Consider the following 9,305-nt stretch of genomic DNA (forward strand, 5'->3'; position numbering starts at 1 on the left):
TGCAATAATGAGTCATATATATGTAAAATTTGACTCAAATTGCTGCAGATGTCCTGAGTTAAGCTTCCTGTAACCCACTTGTCACCGCCCCCCCCCCTCTCCCCCTTCCCATCCATATGGGTGGTAAGTGATTTTTACCCCCACAGAAACATTCGCGGGCATGCAAACAACACACCGAAGATTCATAGCAATCTCACGAATTGTATAGGGCCAACGGCTTTGCCGCAGTGGTAACACCGGTTTCCGTCAGCTCACCGAAGTTAAGCGCTGTCGGACTGGGCTAGCACTTGGATGGGTGACCATCCGATCTGCTGAGCGCTGTTGGCAAGCGGGGTGCACTCAGCCCTTGTGAGGCAAACTGAGGAGCTACTTGATTGAGAAGTAGCGGCTCCGGTCTCGGAAACTGACATACGGCCAGGAGAGTGGTGTTATGACCACATGCCCCTCCGTATCCGCATCCAGTGACGCCTGTGTGCTGAGGAAGACACGGCGACCAGTCGGTACCTTTGGGCCTTCGTGGCCTGTGCGGGAGGAGTTTTTTAAAAATTGTATAGGAGGACATAAAGGCGGACAAAAAAATATTCAGTTTTATAAAGCAGAATATGATTCAACATTTACTCGTGTTTGCTAGCTAACATTTCAATTTGCTAAAAATATGGAATTTAAATAAAGCTGCTACGAGGGCATGCCGAAAGCTAATGACTCCGAAATTTTCATGTGAAAATTATTACAATTTTTTAAAAAATAGCTGACCAGTGTGGCCGAGCGGTTCAAGGCGCTTCAGTCTGGAACCGCGCGACCGCTACGGTCGCAGGTTCGTATCCTGCCTTGGGCATAGATGTGTGTGATGTCCTTAGGTTAGTTAGGTTTAAGTAATTCTAAGTTCTAGGAGACTGATGACCTCAGATGTTAAGTCCCATAGTGCTCAGAGCCATCTGAACCATTTGTTTTAAATAAAAAAACGTAATTAACATTCCACGTCTTTATTCTTCATGTCTACATGTCTGCAGCCGTCTGCCGCTAGAGGGCTCCGAATTGTACCGTGTAACATGGCTGTGTGTAAAGTAAGTATTTCGGTGCGTGAAAAACATCGTGCTAAAATCGAGTTTCGAATTCGAAGAGTTCGTTCAGACATGGAGCACTCTTGCCTTCAGCATTATAACGCCAGACCACACACGAGTGCAACGATATCTGCAGCAATCCGACGCCTTCGGTTCACTGTCATCGATCACCCTCCAGACAGTTTCGACTTGATCCCATCCGATTTTCAACTGTTTCCAAAATTTAAAGGACTCTTTCGAGGACTTCTCTCTGATAGTGATAAAGCGGTGCAAGCAGAGCTGAGGTTGTGGCTCCGTAAAAAAAAAGTCAAACATTCTACAATGACAGTATCAACAAACTGGCCTCTCGTTGGGAGAAATGAGTTCGTCACCACGGCGACTGCCTTGTGAAATAAATATGTAGAGATGAAGAATAGAGTTGTAGAATGTTAATAACGTTTGTTTTACTTAAAAAGCTTTAAGAGTTTTCACATAAAAAATTCGGACGCATTACTTTTCAGTACGCCCTCGTAATAGCGAGAATCGAACCAGCGACTTCACCACTACTACCCTAACACCCTTCCGGCGAAATCCTTGAGTTATGTCAAATTTTTCTTACATAATAATGATTGGAAATCAAATCGTTAAACGATATTTTTTCGAGTTTTTGAGAACTGAGTCGTACTGCTTTAGGAAATCGATTTCCGAGCCCTGACCAAATACCTTAAATATGAAGAAAATTGAAGGAGGCCTGTGTGTAAGGTCCCGTTGTCTGACATCCTAAGACCAATATTCTGTTAAGCACTACGTTGCCTTTGTGGTGCCGCAGCTATGAGCAGATCAGTGGCAACGTTATTCGATTCGTGATTCCACAGCCATTCGCTTCTCTCTCCCGCTACGTCTGTGTGTGTGCGCCCGCTTCGCTGAGTGAACAATAGCGCACCGAGTCTCTTTGTGTGGCTCTCGCCGCTTTTATTTCCGTGTAGTATTAAGTGCCGTTATGCTCCTCTTTCAAGTGGCGTCCTGCACGAACCAATGCAATAAATTCTCTTTTATGAACGGTATTTGCCGAGTTTGACATTAAATTGCTGTTCCTGTACCAATATTGTAAACGAAATGTCGAGATCAGGATTCTGCCAGTTCTAATCACTTACAATGAAAAATTGTGTTCAAAACTTCTGTTACGAAGTTTATATGCCCAGTAAAACTTTTGTGCTAGGACTTATCGCTCCATTGAACTTCAAAAATAACTCCTGCATATTGCAGTCTCTGGAAATTGTGTTTGTCCTTTTTTATTCTTCAAATTTCTGCCTGCACGCGCTCATAGATGAGATTGGTTTTGAATGCTAGACTTGATTCAAAGTTTCCCGCGGTCTCACAATGAAAGAGTGCGTGCAACACTTTTTTTTCTGTTTGGCTTACCTGAACCAGCCGCACGCACTCTGGTACGGACGATAAAAATAAATTTCCTTCTAAGTTGTTTTGGAAACAGTTGACAGCAGGACGTACGACAGAAACATTGTATCACAATAGCGTATTTAAATAATCTGTTTGAGAAGCGAAAGATAATTTAGGATTCGAGCTGCAAAATGTTTCAGCCACTAATGCGTAGGATCATTTGTGCACATTCATAGAGTTTTCAGCCTCGTGCCTATTCATAGAGATTTTAGCCTCAGGCCTGCGCGCTCTAGAGACCATACATACCAGAAGTACCCTCCACCATGTGCCGTTAGGTAGCGTGCAAAGCACGGTGTAAATGTAGAGGTAGTCAACACAAACTAGAAACATTTGTTGATTTATTCAGTTGTTCACAAACGACAAAATTAAGGCCTTCACATCCCCTCTAGCACAGTACACGTCACTTTTCATTTTACGATAAGGGAATAGCGGTATGCACAAATTATGGGATTATATGAAAGTAACTACTCACAGCTAGGGTTGAATACCAATGTGATTTACTAGGCATGGTCCTACTGGGTCTTTTGAACCGACGTCCTACCAGTTTCACGACTCCGAACCAAGGAGCAAACTGACATTTACCACATATACGTGTATTGGCAGAGGTGAAAAGCGCTATATGCTACAGAAAAAATAAAATCCTAGGGCCTATGAAGGGTTCACAGACTTATGTGAGTCGCTTTATGTTTAGTGTTTTATCCATCCTCAGCAACTGATGTTCTATATATCGAGCCGCGCAGTTTAAGGCGCCTTGTCACGGTCCCCCCCCCCCCCCCCCCCCCACTCGTCGTCGGAGGTTAGAGTAAGTTCGGTTAACTTAGATTAAGTATGTGTAAGCTTAGGAACCGATGACCTTAGCAGTTTGATCCCATAAGATCTTACCACAAATTTCCAAATCAGCAACCAGTGGCATAAAAGAAATTTAATTTCTTTACCGGTTTGGACGCTTAGTGCCCCGCTTCAGAAGGTTATACCTATCGCATTAATTGCGGGTGTTAACAATAAGAGGCATACCGAAAAATGCCGTAGTCATGTGGTTCATAGCGCCTGTACAGTATGATGCCCGTAATAGGAAACATCGAAACGAGCAACCAACAGGAAGGAGAAGAAGAGAAAACAAAGGAAGAGAGAGCGTCAAAATGAAACAAGGGAGTTGAAACGTGTATTTGATTGAAGAATAACACTAAAAAGTAAGTATCTGGCAAAACGTTCTGCTGTTGAGATCAAACATTTCGTTGCGGAAAACGCGCCGCCACTTCAGGCACAGGTGGAGAAAAGAAAACGTCTTTGCACTGGTGAACAAACTCCTCAGGTTTTTGGCTGGAGACATTTTAGGATTTCATTAGAAATGGGAATAACAACTACTGCATCGGGATGCGAACTTGGCGCAAGTGAAAGCAGCGGAACTAACTGGCAGCAGCGACAGGTGGTCACTTGTGGGAGGGAGTGACGCCCAGCCGCGTCGTGTCGGCGGACAGGCCACAAACAGCGACTGTCGCTGGTGCTTCAGCTGTCACACTGCGAAAGCGATATTCAGTCTGTGGGCACCGTGCCAGAGAACCAGCACCAGCTAATTTGCTAACGTCACATGATACATACACATTTTGAATCGGGAAGAGTAGTTCGGACAAGAAACAACTCCCTTCATATAATACCACTGTGAAACGGCACGTAGGAACGACGATGATAAGTAAATGATAGCTAATGCAGCTTTCATGATGAATCTTCTTCTGAATAAGGACAAATTGGTACTTACGTTACACAGGTTTTAATTCTGGGGCCGCTTCTGTATGTAAATGAGGTTTCACCTTACACAGATAACGCAGAAACAGTGCTCTTTGCTGATGACGCAATCAAGCGCAAAAGAGCTGCAATAACGGTAGGAGCGCTAACTGAAATACTGAAAAGTACTATTGACCGATAACAGGCTGAGTTATGTGGTTACAAGTTTTACAGCTTGATCGATTTCCAAACTTCATGCAATAAAATTTGTAACACCTTAACTGCAGCCAGAGGCTATTTTATTTATTCTTGTTGCGACATGCGGCTGCTGATGGTAATGAAGAAATTATTGATTGGTTTTCCGTAAATGAGCTACCACTTAGAAAAAAAAACACAGTTCATTCAATTACGTACGAGGTAGCAAGCCATCATTGAGAAAATAAAATATGTAAAACAGTTCAAAATTGCGAGGTGTACAGAATTTGAATTGGACATCACATGTTAGAGATGATATCAAATGGCAACATTTCTTCTACGTGTTAATTGCTGATATTGGCGATGAAAACATTAAAAAATCAGCTGAAGTTTGCACACTTCCATTCGTTTATGTCACATGGAATAATATTCTGGAGTAATTCCTCCCAAAGAAGGGTGTTGTAAGGTTAATATCTGGTGGCTATTCTCAAACTTTATGTTTAAAACTTACCGTATTTTACCAAATTTCGGCCATGCGGGAGAGCAGTTTGTAAACTGTGACTGCTTGTGACATAAAAATTAAGTAAAACAATTATCTACGTACGATTTGACGATCAGCAGCTGCATGAAATATTATTCCAAATTATTCGCTGTAAGCGAATTTCATGATATCCGCTGCAGTCGGTTTATCCCGTCGTGACATTGAAAATTTGTGCCAGACAGGCTAATATATCTATCCCCATAGCAGCTGACGTCGTGAAATTCGCTTTCAGTGGATAATTTGGAATAATAAAACAATTATCTTTGTCACTCACTTTTATTTTCTCCCAAGGCGCTTTCGTGGGATTACGTCTCATCTTCAGTTGGGTCGTTGGATTATATTACGTTTTCTTTTTTGCTGGTTGTAGCAAACTGTCTGTTTTGAACTTCATTTCGCTACAAATAGCCCTACAAATAGCACTTGCTATCGTAATAAGGCGCGGGGATCAAAAATTTTAAATACTAAGATGTTGCAGCAGAAAGAACCTGAGGTTCGTTATAATAAGACATTTTCATCTTTAGATGGCATCCAAACATGAAACAACAACATTGATACTGCAGATTTAGAAATACAGTGCCTTGTACGTTAAAGAACATAACGAGCTTAAATTGTGAACCAAAGACAAAGAATAATACATATACATGTAAAGTGTTGAAATCTTTACAATCATTTCGCTTCAAAATGTCATTATTGCAAGAAGCAAAGAACAAAAGCTTATAAATCAATATTTCAGTATATATGTTTTCATGATTTAGGTCACTAAAGAACAGATGAAAGTAAAATCTACTGTCCATCGTCTAGAATGCTTGAGAAGGTCCCAGGAAAGTTCACTGTCACTGTCTAATCTTTGTCGCTGAGTACGGTCTGTTCATGTTGTCCGTCGTGCATAAAGATTTCAAGTTCTTGATAGAAGTTTGTGACATTTGTGACGTTTATGGAGTATTATTAGACTATTTTCTACGTTGACAAAAGCGTGTCTTTTGTCATTAATGTGAACAGCTATGGAAGATTTATTGAGTGTGTTATATCTTTGCATTTGGGTGTTACTTAAATATAGTTCGGAAGCTTCGCCCACTCTGAGCCTCATGTTCTACTGAGCACTCACTGCAGTTTATCTTGTAGATTGTCGAGTTGAAAAACTTGTTTCTGTTGGTTTTTATGTTATATAGAAGCTTATTACATAATTTCTTGCTGGTGGAAAAAGTAGCTCTTACATTGCATTGTCTCAATAAATTAGCAACTTTCTGCGAAATGGTACGCAAATGGGGAATGCATACCGTCCTGGTGTCTGTCAGTTGTTGTTCTCATATTTGTATCTGTCTACAGCAGCTGCAAATCGTTTGCAACCTGATCCGGACACCGAAAGTTAAGAAAAGAATAGACAGAAGCAGAAGTAAGAACAAAAATCTGAAAGACACTATGGTGTCATCCCACAGAAAATTGCAAATGTACTGAACTTGTACAGACACCGGGCTGCAGTTACAAGAGTCGAAGGTCGTGAAACGGAAACAGTAGTTGAGAAGAGAATAAGGTATTATTCAATTGATCAAATTGTGTAGGAACCAAGGAGAAATCTGGAAAGAGAAATAAAGTTCACGGAGAAGAAATAAACACTCTGAGATCTGCTCATAATAAAGTAATTCCGTGAGAGACGGCAAAGGACTAGGAAGACGAATCGAAGGGAATGGATAGTCTCGAAAAGACATTGTAAGATGATTGTTAACAAAAGTAAAACAGAGTAATAGAATATAGTCGAATTAGAAATGGATGAGTTTTCTATAAGGTAAGAAAAATAACTGACGATGGTGACGTATAGGGGATAAATATTTCATACTGGCACTGGCGAGAAAAGTAAATGAAATGATCGTGTGGCATTGGTGACCGGGAGGCCCCATCCGGGGAAGTTCGGCCGCCGGCCCCGCTGCATGATAGGTAAACGTGTTACCACTCTGCTAAGCAGGCGGGCGGCGAGAAAAGTATTTCAGAAACAGAGAAACTTGCTAAAACTGTACACATTTAAGTGATAGGAAATCTTATCAGAATGTATTTGTGTGGAGTGCAGCCTTGTACATGTATGAAACGCGGACAATAAACAGTATAAACAAGAAGAGAAGCTTTTGAAATGTGATGCTAGAGGGGAATGCTGAAGGTAAGATGGGAACTTCGAATAATTAATGACGAGGTACTGAACAGAAATGGGGACTAGAGAAATTTATAGCACAACCTGACCAAAAGAAGGGATCGATTGACAGGACACATATCCCGAGAGATCAAGGATTCGTCAATTTGGTAATAGAGGGATGAAGATCAAGATGGGGGAAACCAAAGGCGTAAAGAAAGCAGGTTCATATGGATGTTCGTTGCAATATTTACCTAGTCATGAAAGACAAGAAGAGCATACTCTAGCGTAGAGAGATGCGTAGAAACAAGTTTTCGGACTGAAGACAACAACAACAACTACAATAACAACAACATTAAATTTATAGTACTAATGGACCACGATATTCTTGCACTTATTGGAAACATGCGGCGACGATACAGTAAGCAAGTTGAGTGGTAAGTAATGAATGCACAAAGCACTGTGAAGGCCTTCAGGGTAGTTGCGCGTGTCTTCATGAAATATCGTGATAAAAGTTCACCATAAGCCGACCGAAGCTCCCAGGTGCAATAATATTGTGACTCACTAATAGAGAAGGATTCACTAAAAGGAAAGCGAGTTTGTCACCATTCAAGTCGTTTTCGAACAGCAATGCGTGTTTGTCCCTTTGGAACGTCCGTGCGGCAGCCGTCTCCGCATGAACAGGACGGTTACTCGCAGCTGGAACGTATTCGTTCTTCACGGCCGGACAGACGAGTCGTTCGATTGTGCAAGCAGCGTTGCGAAGCAGAAGCCGTGACACCTTTACAGATACAAGTGTGTGATGCGCACTGGACTGGATGTCCAGTATCCGCCTATCACGCAGACCAGTTATGCTACAGAAAAGTGAAGCACAGAAACTTCACGAGTGTGTTTCCCTACATTGCTACAGCAGTGTGAACCATTTGACTGGTTTCAGTGTACGACAAGGGCTACGAGGAACCCATTAAATAATGAATAGGTTTCTAAAGGTATTTACCTGGCTGGACGTTGCAACCTACTAGCCGTAATCACTAGTTAAGCCCGTCGCTAGCGGTAAGATGCAGCCCTTACTGAGGCGGCAGGAGGTGATCGGCTTTGGCGAGGGCTGATCTCTTCCGAATTCCTGTCCCGGCGTGACCAGACTGGCTAACACGGACACTGGACCGCCGCCAGCCGCACGCTGTGCTGCGAGCCATACCACCCGCCAACCCGTGCGTCCTCTCGACTGCTGGGCGGACAAAAACACTGACGCCGCAGCATCTCTGCTCGCCTGTTTCCCAGCTCATCAGCATCGAGGAGGAGCACCTTGCGGACTAGCTCTCATCGATTTTATTGTTACTTATACGGTCTGAACGTCAGCGCCAGGCGAAGATTAGAGGAATTCCAAGCGCTTTTACCAAACAAATATTTCTAGGTTGCTAACTTGGGTGTCGGCAGTTCAGTGCGCAACGTAAAAGTCTTGAAATCGTAAAATGGGTGATTGGAATCTCGACACTGGCAACTTTTACATAAATTTTAGTATTTATTAATAGTTACTGAATCGTAATTTTTTAAAAAATGTCTCAATTTTATTATAATCACGTAAAAATACGAGACTTAACAATAAATTATAATTTGGTAAAAAAATGCAGAACCTCATAAAGCAAATAACTTTTCTTCAGTTTCTGGAGGCTGAACAGTACTTTTGATACGACCATTAATTAAAAATGAAGAGAACTTATTCTGATTAAGAAATTATATTCAATACTTATCAATTAACATTCCATTCGTTAATAATATAGAATTAAAATAAAAGTAACAAAAAGTTGCCCCTAAAAAGACTTGAACCACCGACTTAACTCAGTCCCACCCAATGAACCGTGGACCATACCATCGGTGAGGTGGTTTGGGTGCCTCAGCGATACAATAGCCATACCGTAGATGCAACCCCAACGGAGGGGTATCTGCTGAGAGGCCAGACAAAAGTGTGGTTCCTGAAGAGGGGCAGCAGCATTTTCAGTAGTTCCATGGTCAGCAGTTTGGATAATCACTTATCTGCCCTTGTAACATCAATCAAAACGGGGTTACTGTGCTGGTACTGCGAACGGCTGAAAACAAGGGAAAACCACAGCCATATTTTTTTCCGAGGGCATCCAGCTCTGCTGTATGGTTAAATGATGATGGCGTCCCCTCTTGGGTAAAATATTCCGCAGGTAAAATAGTCCCCCATTCGGATCTTCGGGCGGGAACT

The 9,305-nt window shown here is 42.1% G+C and overlaps 1 pseudogene; it reads left to right on the top strand.

Moving 5' to 3' along the window:
- The first annotated feature begins 209 nt into the window (after positions 1 to 209).
- Positions 210 to 327, top strand: LOC124597090 (annotated as a pseudogene).
- Positions 328 to 9,305: the final 8,978 nt, after the last annotated feature.

Source organism: Schistocerca americana, chromosome 2 (genome assembly GCF_021461395.2).
Source record: "Schistocerca americana isolate TAMUIC-IGC-003095 chromosome 2, iqSchAmer2.1, whole genome shotgun sequence".
In the NCBI taxonomy this organism is placed as follows: Eukaryota; Metazoa; Arthropoda; class Insecta; order Orthoptera; family Acrididae; genus Schistocerca; species Schistocerca americana.